General features: G+C 38.5%; 1 pseudogene; it reads left to right on the plus strand.

Annotated features, from left to right (window-relative positions):
• Nucleotides 1–8,970: 8,970 nt before the first annotated feature.
• On the plus strand, nucleotides 8,971–11,913 carry LOC138078573 (tigger transposable element-derived protein 1-like; annotated as a pseudogene).
• Nucleotides 11,914–12,207: the final 294 nt, after the last annotated feature.

The raw sequence follows: 12,207 nt of genomic DNA on the forward strand, positions 1-12,207 counted from the left end.
ATGACAGATGGAAAGATAATACGAATCCTGAGAAGACTGACTCTTAAATCCTACCTGCTTTCTAGCTTGTTCTCTTCATAAAACTGAGAGCTGCTTCTAAAGAAAGTAGTCTGCTTATGCTGCCTCGATGTTCAAGAATTTTGAATGTGCTTAATGCTCTCCACGGGACTAAAACTAAACTTGTTAATACGTTTCACATACCTTCAGAAACTAGTCCTCCACCTGCCCTGCCATAGGCTAGCACTCTTCCTTCATGTGCCATATTCCCAAATACGAAGCACTTTGATTTTCCTCTAAAGTGTCATGTACAGGAAAAGTATTTTTTAAATTATAGTTTCTTTCTTTCCATCTGCTTCATTTCTAGTCACTCAAAGCTCATATTCTCTCTTTATTTGACCTTTTGTATCCCCAGAGGATACAACAAAGTCAAGTATTATTTTAAATAAATAATCACGTAAGAAGGAGATTATATTTTTTTTCTCAAAATTTTCCTAAGCTATGCATATTAGGGGAAAACTTGGTATGTTAGGATGCAATTTTAAATATACTTCTTGTACTTTATAAAATCATGGATGTAATGATTATAATTTTATGTATCATCTTGGAGAGTAGTTTTGGTTGAAATTGATAATTAATTCAGGAAAGTGAAAGTAAGCAGATTGCCCTCCATAGCGTGAGTGAGCCTTGTCTAATTAGTTACAGGCCTAATTAAAACAAAAAGAATGGCCTCCCCTGACCAGGAAGGAGCAAATTCTCCAGCATGCTACTTTTGGAGTTTATTTGTACCATTGGCTTTCCTGAATCTTCATCTTTTGGCCTTCAGACTAGAACTGCACCACCAGCTCTCCTGGCTTTTGACATTCCTGGTCCACACTAGACATCTGCCAGTCTCCACATTCTGTGTAAGCCAGCTGTGTAAGCCAGCTCCATATTCGCTCGCTATAGATAGATAGATAGACAGACAGACATATTTACATATATACACACATCATATTGGTTCTGTTTCTCTACAAAACTCTCATATGATGGACTGTTAGCTGCCAGGAGCCAGCATGAGGAACTCCGCCCGTGGCAAAGGTCATAAGAAAGGAGGCTCGGCATACGCAAAGGCAAGATCGAGCCTCAGCAGACCCCCTGTTCCTGAGCATCTACCCCCCAAAACAAGAGTCTGCCTGCTTTACTGTGTTATGCTTTCCACCTAGTCTTCGGACATTAATAGGGGGCTGTCCCTCCACCACCTTTTTCTGGAAAAAGTTAGAGCTTTTAGATAATAAATCTCCTGGGCATAATACGTGTGCTTCAATCCAAAAACCCCTCTGATGGCTTTCTAGCCTGCCTGCCGGACTCTTACAGCTGCGCATGTGATTGTTTGCATCCTCCCAACCGCAAGAGGCACAGGAAGCTTAAAACATCCTAGGAATGTAGGGGCTTCTGAGGAGTCAAAATCATTAGAATAGGACTGATTAAGGGTTTCATTTGTTGAGCCAATACTTGCTGCCAAGTTTTCATATTTTTTATTTGTAGATATATTTGGTATATAGAAAAAACAGGTAGTAGCCCTGGTATTACCAACATTAGATCTTTGAGTTAAGTACTTTCTTTGTTATAACCCCTGCACCTTTGTTCTACAGGAATGTAACTTTATTTAGTACTTTGAGGGTGATGCAGATTAAAGAAAAAACACTTCAAGGGAAAAAGAGTTTTCTGGTTGATAGACATTTATCTAGGAAAAGAGCCATAAAAATGTTAACAGGTCCTTTGGCCAGAAGATAATGTGAACCACCTGAGAACTTTTGTAAACGGGAAGGTATGTAAAAAGAAAGCCTGGTCTCAATGAGGGTCAGGACTGCTGCCCCTGCATAACTCTGCATATTCCATTATTTCTTTATGTACAACTTGGGGTATATAAGCGGCTTTTGAAAATAAAGTTGTGGGTCTGGCACCGATGCTTGGCTCCCCCATGCTGTTCTTTTCTCCCTTTTCGGGCTGAATTCCCATCTGGAGCATGGAGGCTCACCATGTATACTTATTTGCCCTGGCTTCTAATACCCACGTGAGAGGGAGCCCAAGGCAGGGCACACTCCACTATTCAAGTGGGCGCTGGTGGCCTACATAGACAGTGCAAGTTCCTTGTCTTGGAACTTTATTGGTTTTCCATGTAAACCAAGTTATTAAACCTCTTTTCTCCACTAATTTTCCTACTACATTATTCTTTCCTAATCTCTCTTTGCATTTCTAAATAAATAAGTTTTTCCTCACCGATTCCGTCCCCGCTTCGAATTCCCTGAATCCACCAGGGCTGGACCCCGGCAGTTAGCGTTTTGAATTTCCCATGAGTGTGTCTTTTTCAACATTATCTTTTCATATTTTATCATCTTTGTGATTATAGACTTTCACCAGAGAATCCAAAAACAATAACAAATTTATGAAAAAAGAAAAAGTCACTAACTTTTTGAAAATATAGTCAAGAAAGAAAATATAAATCACAATATACTCAACAGTGAGTAAAATTTAACATTTACATAGTCATGGTATTCTGAACACTGAATACTGATTTAACTAAAAATTATGAGTTTTTTATTGTGTGAAAGAAAGGGAATACCAAGAATACAAGGAAACAAAATCTTTACCTGCAATAAAAGTAAATCAATATTATTGTACAAAGACACAAATTAATAAGTAATGATATTAACATGTTACCAAGAAATTTATAGGTAAATATCATGAGACGGCTGAATGAATGAGAAATGATTACTACTGTGGATTAGCAATGGAGACTGTGATTTGCAATATTATGTATTTTTAAGTTGCATTCCATATTTCTTTGATAAATATCTTTATACAAAAGCAAAATTGGAGTAGTGAATAGTCAATGAAGAGAAAAATGTAACAGTCTATGAATTCCATAAAAAAAAGAAACCTTGGAAAGAAATATTATAATATGCCTGATTCAGCAATTATCTCAAAATTTAATTTTATTGTAATTGCTGAGTGTGTATGTAAAGGGCACTATCTAGGCAGAAGCATAATTAAGTGAGTAACTTAGAGTATAATCTCAAGCCCCAGACTCTTCAAGCCAAAAGTACCATAGAGATCATCTATCTATTTCTCATTGCTCTTTCCAGTTCATCCGCTTTCCCCTTTATCTCACAAACAGGCATAAGATTGAGGTACTACACCTTAGCAAAGGGACATGCCACAGCTGTTGCCTCTCTGACTTGCTTCAAGTTGGTCAAATGGGAGTCGCCAAATTTCAGTTCAGTTCAGTTCAGTTCAGTTCAGTCACTCAGTCGTGTCTGACTCTTTGCGACCCTATGAATCACAGCACGCCAGGACTCCCTGTCCATCACCAACTCCCGGAGTTCTCTCAGACCCACGTCCATTGAGTCAGTGATGCCATCCAGCCATCTCATCCTTGGTCGTCCGCTTCTCCTGCCCCCAATCCCTCCCAGCATCAGAGTCTTTTCCAATGAGTCAACTCTTCCCATGAGGTGGCCAAAGTACTGGAGTTTCAGCTTCAGCATCATTCCTTCCAAAGAAATCCCAGAGCTGATCTCCTTCAGAATGGACTGGTTGGATGTCTTTGCAGTCCAAGGGACTCTCAAGAGTCTTCTCCAACACCACAGTTCAAAAGCATTAATTCTTTGGTGCTCAGCTTTCTTCACAGTCCAACTCTCACATCCATACATGACCACTGGAAAAACCATAGCCTTGACTAGACAGACCTTTGTGGGCAAAGTAATGCCTCTGCTTTTGAACATGTTGGTCATAACTTTTCTTCCAAGGAGTGAGGGTCTTTTAATTTCATGGCTGCAGTCACCATCTGCAGTGATTTTGGAGCCCAAAAAATAAAGCCTGACACTGTTTCCACTGTTTCCCCGTCTATTTCCCATGAAGTGATGGGACCAGATGCCATGATCTTCATTTTCTGAATGTTGAGCTTTAAGCCAACTTTTTCACTCTCCTCTTTCACTTTCATCAAGAGGCTTTTTAGTTCCTCTTCACTTTCTGCCATAAGGGTGATGTCATTTGCATATCTGAGGTTATTGCTATTTCTCCCGGCAATCTTGATTCCAGCTTGTGCTTCTTCCAGCCCAGCGTTTCTCATGATGTACTCTGCATAGAAGTTAAATAAGCAGGGTGACAATATACAGCCTTGACGTACTCCTTTTTCTATTTGGAACCAGTCTGTTGTTCCATGTCCAGTTCTAACTGTTGGTTCCTGACCTGCATACGTATTTCTCAGGAGGCAGGTCAGGTGGTCTGGTATTCCCATCTCTTTCAGAATTTTCCACAGTTTATTGTGATCCACACAGTCAAAGGCTTTGGCATAGTCAATAAAGCAGAAATACATGTCTTTCTGGAACTGTCTTGCTTTTTTGATGATCCAACAGATGTTGGGAATTTGATCTCTGGATATTCTGCCTTTTCTAAAATCAGCTTGAACATCAGGAAGTTCACGGTCCACATATTGCTGAAGCCTGGCTTGGAGAATTTTGAGCATTACTTTACTAGCGTGTGAGATGAGTGCAATTGTGTGGTAGTTTGAGTATTCTTTGGCATTGCCTTTCTTTGGTATTGGAATGAAAACTGACCTTTTCCAGTCACCAAAGTAGGGAATCTGAATTCTATGAGGAGAAAAGATCATATCTTCTGATTAATAAATTAACTTTAAGAATCTTCTGTAGACTTTCATTGAACTTAGACATTTTAGATCTTTTAAAATGCATGTAGATTAGGCAAATTAAGATGAACACTCACAACAGTTAGCATTGTTTTTGTTGTTGAGTCCCTAAGTCGTGTCTGACTCTTTGCAACCCCATGGATTGCAGTATGCCAGGCTTCCCTGTCTTTCACTATCTCCCAGGGTTTGTTCAAACTCATGTCCTTTAAGCCAGTGATGCTATCCAAGCATCTCACCCTCTGTCACACCTTTCTCCTCCTGCCTTCAGTCTTTCCCAGCATCAGGGTCTTTTCCAGGGAGTCAGCTCATTGCATTAGGTGGACAAAGTTTTGGAGTTTCAGCTTCAGCATCAGTCCTTCCAATGAATACTCAGGATTAATTTACTTTAGGATTGACTAGTTTGATCTCCTTGCTGTCCAAGGGATTCTCAGGAGTCTTCTCCATCACACAATTTGAAAGCATCATTTCTTCATCACTCAGCTTTCTTTATGCTCTAGCTTTCACATTCATACATGACTACCGTAACCACTGTCCAAGTGATTTTGGAGTCACCCAAAATAAAATTTGTTACTGCCTCCAATTTTTCCCCTTCTGTTTGCCATAAAATGATAGGACCCTATGCCATGATCTTAGTTTTTTGAATATAGAGTTTCTAGCCAGCTTTTTTACTCTCCTCTTTCACCCACATCAAGAGATTCCTCTTCACTTTCTGCCGTTAAAGTGGTGTCATCTGCATAGTTGAGGTTGTTGGTATTTTTCCTGTCAATCTTGATCCCAGCTTGTGATTCATCCAGCTCGGCATTTAGCATGATGTACCCTGGGTTGGGAAGGTCCCCTGGAGAAGGGAAACACTACCCACTTCAGTATTCTGGCCTGGAGAATTCCATGAACTGTATAGTCCATGGGGTCGCAAAGAGTCAGACATGACTGAACAACTTTCACTTTTACTTTCATCCTGCATAAAAGTTAAATAGTTAGCATAGTAGTCTTTATTTTGCTCTGGAGTGGGAAATGTTCAGAATTAAGCTCCCAGAAATATAAGGTGTTTCCTTATCCTAATGATCTGTGAAACAATTGGACTTGTGGCCATTTTTATCATTAGACTGGAGAACTGGAATGGCCTTTCATTCCCAGAAGCAATTTTTTGTGGTGTGATATCATGGGTACCCACATTTGTAGTGGTAGTCAGCCTTACTAATTCTATAATGACATTGGATGTGTACTTACCAAATGTTTTTGTAGGATTTTAAGCTTATCTTGCCTATCAACAGAGAAATCCTATTTTCCACACTGCCCAACTCCCAGAGAATCCTAAGCAGACCGTACAATTGTGAAATGTGGCTATGGGTCTGCCCACGTTCTCAAAGAGTTAGCAATAGCAGAAATGAGGCATCCGATGAAGACTGGTCAAGGACATTGTATACTCCAGAGCTGAATGTCAGTGACAGTGAGAAAGTATGACATTGCTAGCTCCAAGATATAAGAATATAGAGAAAAAAATTTCCAGACGGGGTGGAAAAAAAAAAAAAAAAGAAATACGTTGTTTGTTGAAGGTGCAAATCAATTTGGAGTTTAGATGAATAGAATATAATTTTCAATAATTTTTGTGTATAGTGAATATTGAAATTTCCAAAGAAGTTTATTATTCATCATCATATTCCAAGGTATGAATGATTTTTTTTTGAGGTGAGATATTGTCACTGGGCCCAAAGAATTGGAAAGGATAAAAATTATAAACAGCTGGTTGGTTTCTGTGTGCCAGGAGTGAAGAGATGCCTGACAAATTGCTTAACTATAAATCTGGAAGACAAATGTCATAGGTAGTTAACACAGAAGAATTCGAATTAAAGGAATTTATGGAAAATAAGGGAATATGAGTTTTTTTGCCTTTTGTAATCATAGTGAATAGGAATGACAGAAACATAGATTCCACATGGGTTTATTTGGAATGTCTCAAGGCACATTGGCCTTAAACAACATCAGATTTTTTGGAATCATGTATTTTGTGCTACTGATAAAAGTAAATGTCTAGACTAAATGACTAAAATTATTAATGACCAAAATTATTAATTATGTAGTTTAAAAATTATAACTATAGCATGAAATAAATTACATAATGTAGCTATAGAAGTAAAACTATGGAATTTTTTTTATCTTTACCAAAGACCATTGTCTTCCCTCTTATGGATTTTATCTTTTTGACAGTGAAGAGCTTGCAAGATTCCCTGTAGTCATCAGCATAATTCTTATCTAAGCTCATTAAAGATCTTCTGGGGTTTCATGCAATGTCTTAGAGATTACATTTTGCTCAGGTGTGAACTCAAGGGGAATTCCATACAGAAGTCTGCAACTTTGATTTCTTCACTAGGGAGAATTTGTAAAAGTCATAAATACCATCATGTAGATTTTACCATATATATATACCATACCTTTAATCACTGAATTCCCCATAGCTTTATATTAAGCCATTTGGATTTTGTGGCTACTGTCTGAATTAAGTAGAAATGAGTTGCTTTGCTGTAGCAGTCTGAAACTCAGATTGCTGACATGTAATTGCTGGCTATTTTTAGAATCATTGTTCTATGATTTATCTTCTTCTTCTTGCATCATAAGTTGAGCTGTATATGAACTATATTATTGTACAGAGAGGAGTCATCCAGTTGACATAAAACAAAGTAAATATATTTTTGCCTCTCCAGCAGTTTTAGAGAATGCATTTTATAAAAGGACAGCAAATTAATCATTAAGACCTATGTCTTAATAAAGTTGTTGCTATATTACGTTCTAGTTATTGATGGCATATTTTAATCTGGGAAAGGGCAGATGAATTTAGTAAAATGTTATACTGCATGCTATAGTAAATTCTAAAATGTTATATTATGTACAATATGCTATACAGAATTCATTAAGATGCCAATATTGAGAATACATTTGGCTTAATAATTAGTACCATTTATTGAGCATTAACAGTGTACTTAAACATATAGCATGCTTTACACATCTAATTTTCCTAGAAATAGCTTTATTAACAGGTTTTTGGTCTTATTGTTGGATGCTTAGTTTATCAGTCAGCATCCCTGCAGAAAATAGATGGCATACTCTAGTGAATAACTGAGATTTGATGAAAGACAAATGACAAGGATGAAGAAACCAGAGAAACAGGAGGAAAACCTAGGAATTCAGAGACATGTCCCCTGAGAGGCAAGGACAGCTAGTAGTTGCCTAATCTGGGGATGCTGCTACCTTTGGAAAGGTGTTATGGGACAGCTGTGGTCTTAAGTAGAGAGTACAGCTGCTAGCTACTTGGGTACTTTAAAGAGAATAAATATCCATCCTAATTTTCCTGTCTCCTCTGAGTCTCTGAAAGTATTTCCCACTGGCAAAATTCCACACGGGTAAAGCCAGAGGACAAGGAATTCCAGATTGGCAATCTGCAGAGGCCAGTCTCCCATAGCACAGAGCATTTAAGAAAAGAACTTGAAGCAGATCTGGTAAAGCAAATGGAGAATATGTAGCACTATGTTTTTGGTACTCTTTCAGGCTCTTTGTTATTACTAGGACACAGAGAAAGTGTCTTCAGGCAGGAAGATTACATCCCACTGGGACAGTGCATAAAGGAAACAAAATAAGCAAAATATGTAGTATACAAGATAATGGCTATGGAGAAAAACTAGGACATTGAAAGAATAGAGAGAACATAGGAAGTGTAGAAGTTGGGGTAAAATTTTAATTTTAAATAAGGTGGCCAAGGAAGGTCTCACTGAGGAAGTGATATTTGAGCAAAGACCTTAAAGAAGAATCTACATGGTCATTTAAGGAGAAAACATTTCAAGCAGAAGGACTAGCAAGCATATATCTCTAGGAGAGAACAGGATACAGGCAAGCCTCATTTTACTGTACTTCATAGATACTGCAATTTTTTTGCAAATTGAAGTTTCATGGCAATCCTGAATTGAGCAAGTTGTTGGCACCATTTTTTCAGCAGCATTGGCTCACTTTATGTCTCTGTGTCACATTTTGGTGATTTTCACAATATTTCAGAACTTTTCATTAATAGTATACTTGTTATGGTGATCTGTGAGCAGTGGTTTTTGATGTTACTATTGTAATTATTTGGGTACACCATAAATAATACCCATATAGGATGGCCAACATAATTGATGAATGTGTGTGTTCTGACTGCTCCATTTACCAGCTAGCAGTTCATTTATCTTTCTCCCTCTCCTCAGACTCCCTGTTCCCTGAGAGATAACAATTTTGAAATTAAGACAATTAGTAACCCTGCAATGGCTTTTAAGTTTCTAAGTGAAAGGAAAAATTGCATATCTTCCACTTTAAATCAAAAGTTAGAAATGATTAAGCTTAATGAGGAAGGCATTAATGTTGAAAGCTGAGATAGGCCATAAGCTAGGTCTATTGCACTAAACAGTTAGCCAGGTTGTGAATGAAAAGGGAAAGTTTCTGAAGGAAATTAAAAGTGCTACTTCAGTGAACACACAAATGATAAGAAAGCTAGCTTGCATTCTTGATGATATGGAGACAGTTTCTGTGGTCTGGATAGAAGATCAAACCAGCCATAAGATTGTTTTGAGCTGAAGTCTAATCCATAGCAAGTCTTGAATTCCCTTCAATTCTATGAAGGCTGAGAGAGGCAAGGAATTGGCAGAAGAAAAGTCTGAAGCTAGCAGAGGTGTGCTCATGAGGTTTAAGGAGAGAAGCCATCTTAATATCAAAGTACAAGGTGAAACAGAACTGATGTAGAAGCTGCAGCATTTTATCCAGAAGATCTAGCTAAGATAATTAATGACAGTGGCTACACTGAAAAACAGATTTTCAATATAGATGAAATAGTCTTATATTGAAAGAAGATGCCTTCTAGCAATTTCATAGCTAGAGAAGAGAAGTCAATGCCTGGTTTCAGAGCTCCAAAGGACAGGTTGACTAACTCTCTTGTTAGGAGCTAATGTAGCTGGTAACTTTAAATTGAAGCCAATGCTCATCTACCATCCCCACATAAGGCTCTTTTTTGCTAAATCTGCTTTGCCTGTGCTCTCTAAATGGAACAGCAAATCCTGAGTGACAGCTATTTTCAGCACACTGCTGGGATCTGCTGCTCAGAAAAGTATTCCTTTCAAAATATGACTGCTCGCTGACAATGCACCTGGTTACCCAATAGCTCTCATGGAGACGGATAATGACATTAATGTTTTCGTGCTGCAAATACAGCATCCATCGTGAAGCCCATGGATCAAGGAGTAATTTCAACTGTCAAGCCTTATTATTTAAGAAATGCATTTCTTAAGGCTATATAGCTGCCGTAGATATTGATTCCTGTGATGGATTTGGGCAAAGTTGAAAATCTCTGGAAAGGATACACCATTCTAGATGCCATTAAGAACATTCGTGATTCATGGGAAAAGAACAAAATATCAATGTTAACAGAAGTTTGGAAGAAGTGTATACCAGGCCTGATGAATGACTTTGAGGGGTTCAAGACTTCAATGGAGGAAGTAACTGCAAGTGTGGTGGATATAGTGAGAAAACAAGAATTAAAAGTGGAGTCTGAAGATAAGACTGAATTGCTGTGATAGTTCATAATAAAAATTGAATGGATGAGGAGTTGCTTCTTAGACATGAGCAAAGGAAGTGGTTTCTTGAGATGGAAACTTCTCTCGGTGAAGACGTTATGAATATTGTTGAAATGACAAGAGAAGATTTAAAATATTACATAAACTTAGTTTTCAAAGCAGTAGCAGATGTGAGAGGATTTATTCCAGTTTTGAAAGAAGTTCTACTGTGGGTGAAATGCTATCAAAGAGCATTGATGCTACAGTGAAATCATCCGTGAAAGGAAGAGTCAATTAATTCAGCAAACTTTCAGTCCAGTTCAATCTCTCAGTCATGTCTGATTCTTTGCGACCCCATGAACTGCAGCATGCCAGGCTTCCCTGTCTATTGCAACCCATGGATCTTGCTCAGACTCATGTCCATTGAGTCAGTGATGCCATCCTCTGTCATCCCCTTCTCCTCCTGACTTCAATCTTTCCCAGCATCAGGGTCTTTTCTAATGAGTCAATTCTTTGCATCAGGTGGCCAAAGTATTGGAGTTTCAGCTTCAGCATCAGTCCTTCCAATGAATATTCAGGATTGATTTCCTTTAGGATTGACCAGTTTGATCTCCTTGCAGTCCAAGGAACTCTCAAGAGTCTTCTTCAACAGCACAGTTCAAAAGCATCAATTCTTCAGCACTCAGCTTTCTTTATAGTCCAACTTGCACATCCATACATGCCTACTGGAAAAAACATAGCTTTGACTAGACTGGACATTTGTTGGCAAAATAATGTCTCTGCTTTTTAATATGCTGTCTAGGTATGGTCATCCTTGGAGAAGGAAATGGCAACCCACTCTAGGATTCTTGCCTGGAGATCCCATGGGCAGAGGAGCCTGGCAGCTACAGTCCATGGGGTTGGAAGAGTCGGACATGACTTAGTGACTAAATCACCACCCCCACCACCAGGTTTGTCATAGCTTTTCTTCCAAGGAACCAGTGTCTTTTAATTTCATGGCTGCAGTCACCATCTGCAGTGATTTGGGAGCCCAAGAAAATAAAGTCTGTCACTGGTTCCACTGTTTCCCCAGCTATTTGCCATGAAGTGATGGGACCAGAGGCCATGGTCTTAGTTTTTCAAATGTTGAGATTTACAACAGCTTTTTCAGTCTTCTCTTTCACTTCATCAAGAGACTTTTTAGTTTTTTTTCACTTTCTGCCATAAGGGTGATGTCATCTGCATATCTGAGGTTATTGATATTTCTCCTGGCAATCTTGATTCCAGCTTGTGCTTCATCCAGTCTGGCATTTCACATGATGTCCTCTGCATATCAGTTAAATAAACAGGGTGACAGTATATAGCCTTGATATACTCCTTTCCCAATTTGGAACCAGTTCGTTGTTCCATGTCCAGTTCTAACTGTATTGCATCTTGGCCTTCATACAGATTTCTCAGGAGGCAGGTAAAGTGGTCTGGTATCCCCATCTCTTCAAAAGTTTTCCAGTTTGTTGTGATCCATAGTCAAAGGCTTGGTGTAATCAGTAAAGCAGAAGTAGATATTTTTCTGCAAAGATGTTCACAGCAAACTTAATGGTTGTTTTATTTTAAGGGATTGCCACCGCCACCCCAATCCTCAGCAACCACTGCCCTGGTCAGCCAGCACCATCCACACCGAGCTGAGACCCCCACTAACAAAAGAGGTTCAGGTGATGCTTATCACTTTTTAGCAATAGAATTTTTTAATGAAGGTATATATGTTGTTTGCTTAGATATGATGTCATTGCATGCTAAAATGTAGTGTAAACCCGACTTTTATAGGCATTGGGAAAGCAAAAAAAATCTATCTTATTGCAATATTCACTTTATTGCAGTAGTCTGGAACCACGTTTACAGTATGTATGACTGTATGTAGTTTGTTAGTGAAATGGTTAAAAAAAAAAAAAAAGTAACATAAAGCCAGTGTGGTTGCTGAGA

This window comes from Capricornis sumatraensis, chromosome 4 (genome assembly GCF_032405125.1).
Source record: "Capricornis sumatraensis isolate serow.1 chromosome 4, serow.2, whole genome shotgun sequence".
Taxonomy (NCBI): Eukaryota; Metazoa; Chordata; class Mammalia; order Artiodactyla; family Bovidae; genus Capricornis; species Capricornis sumatraensis.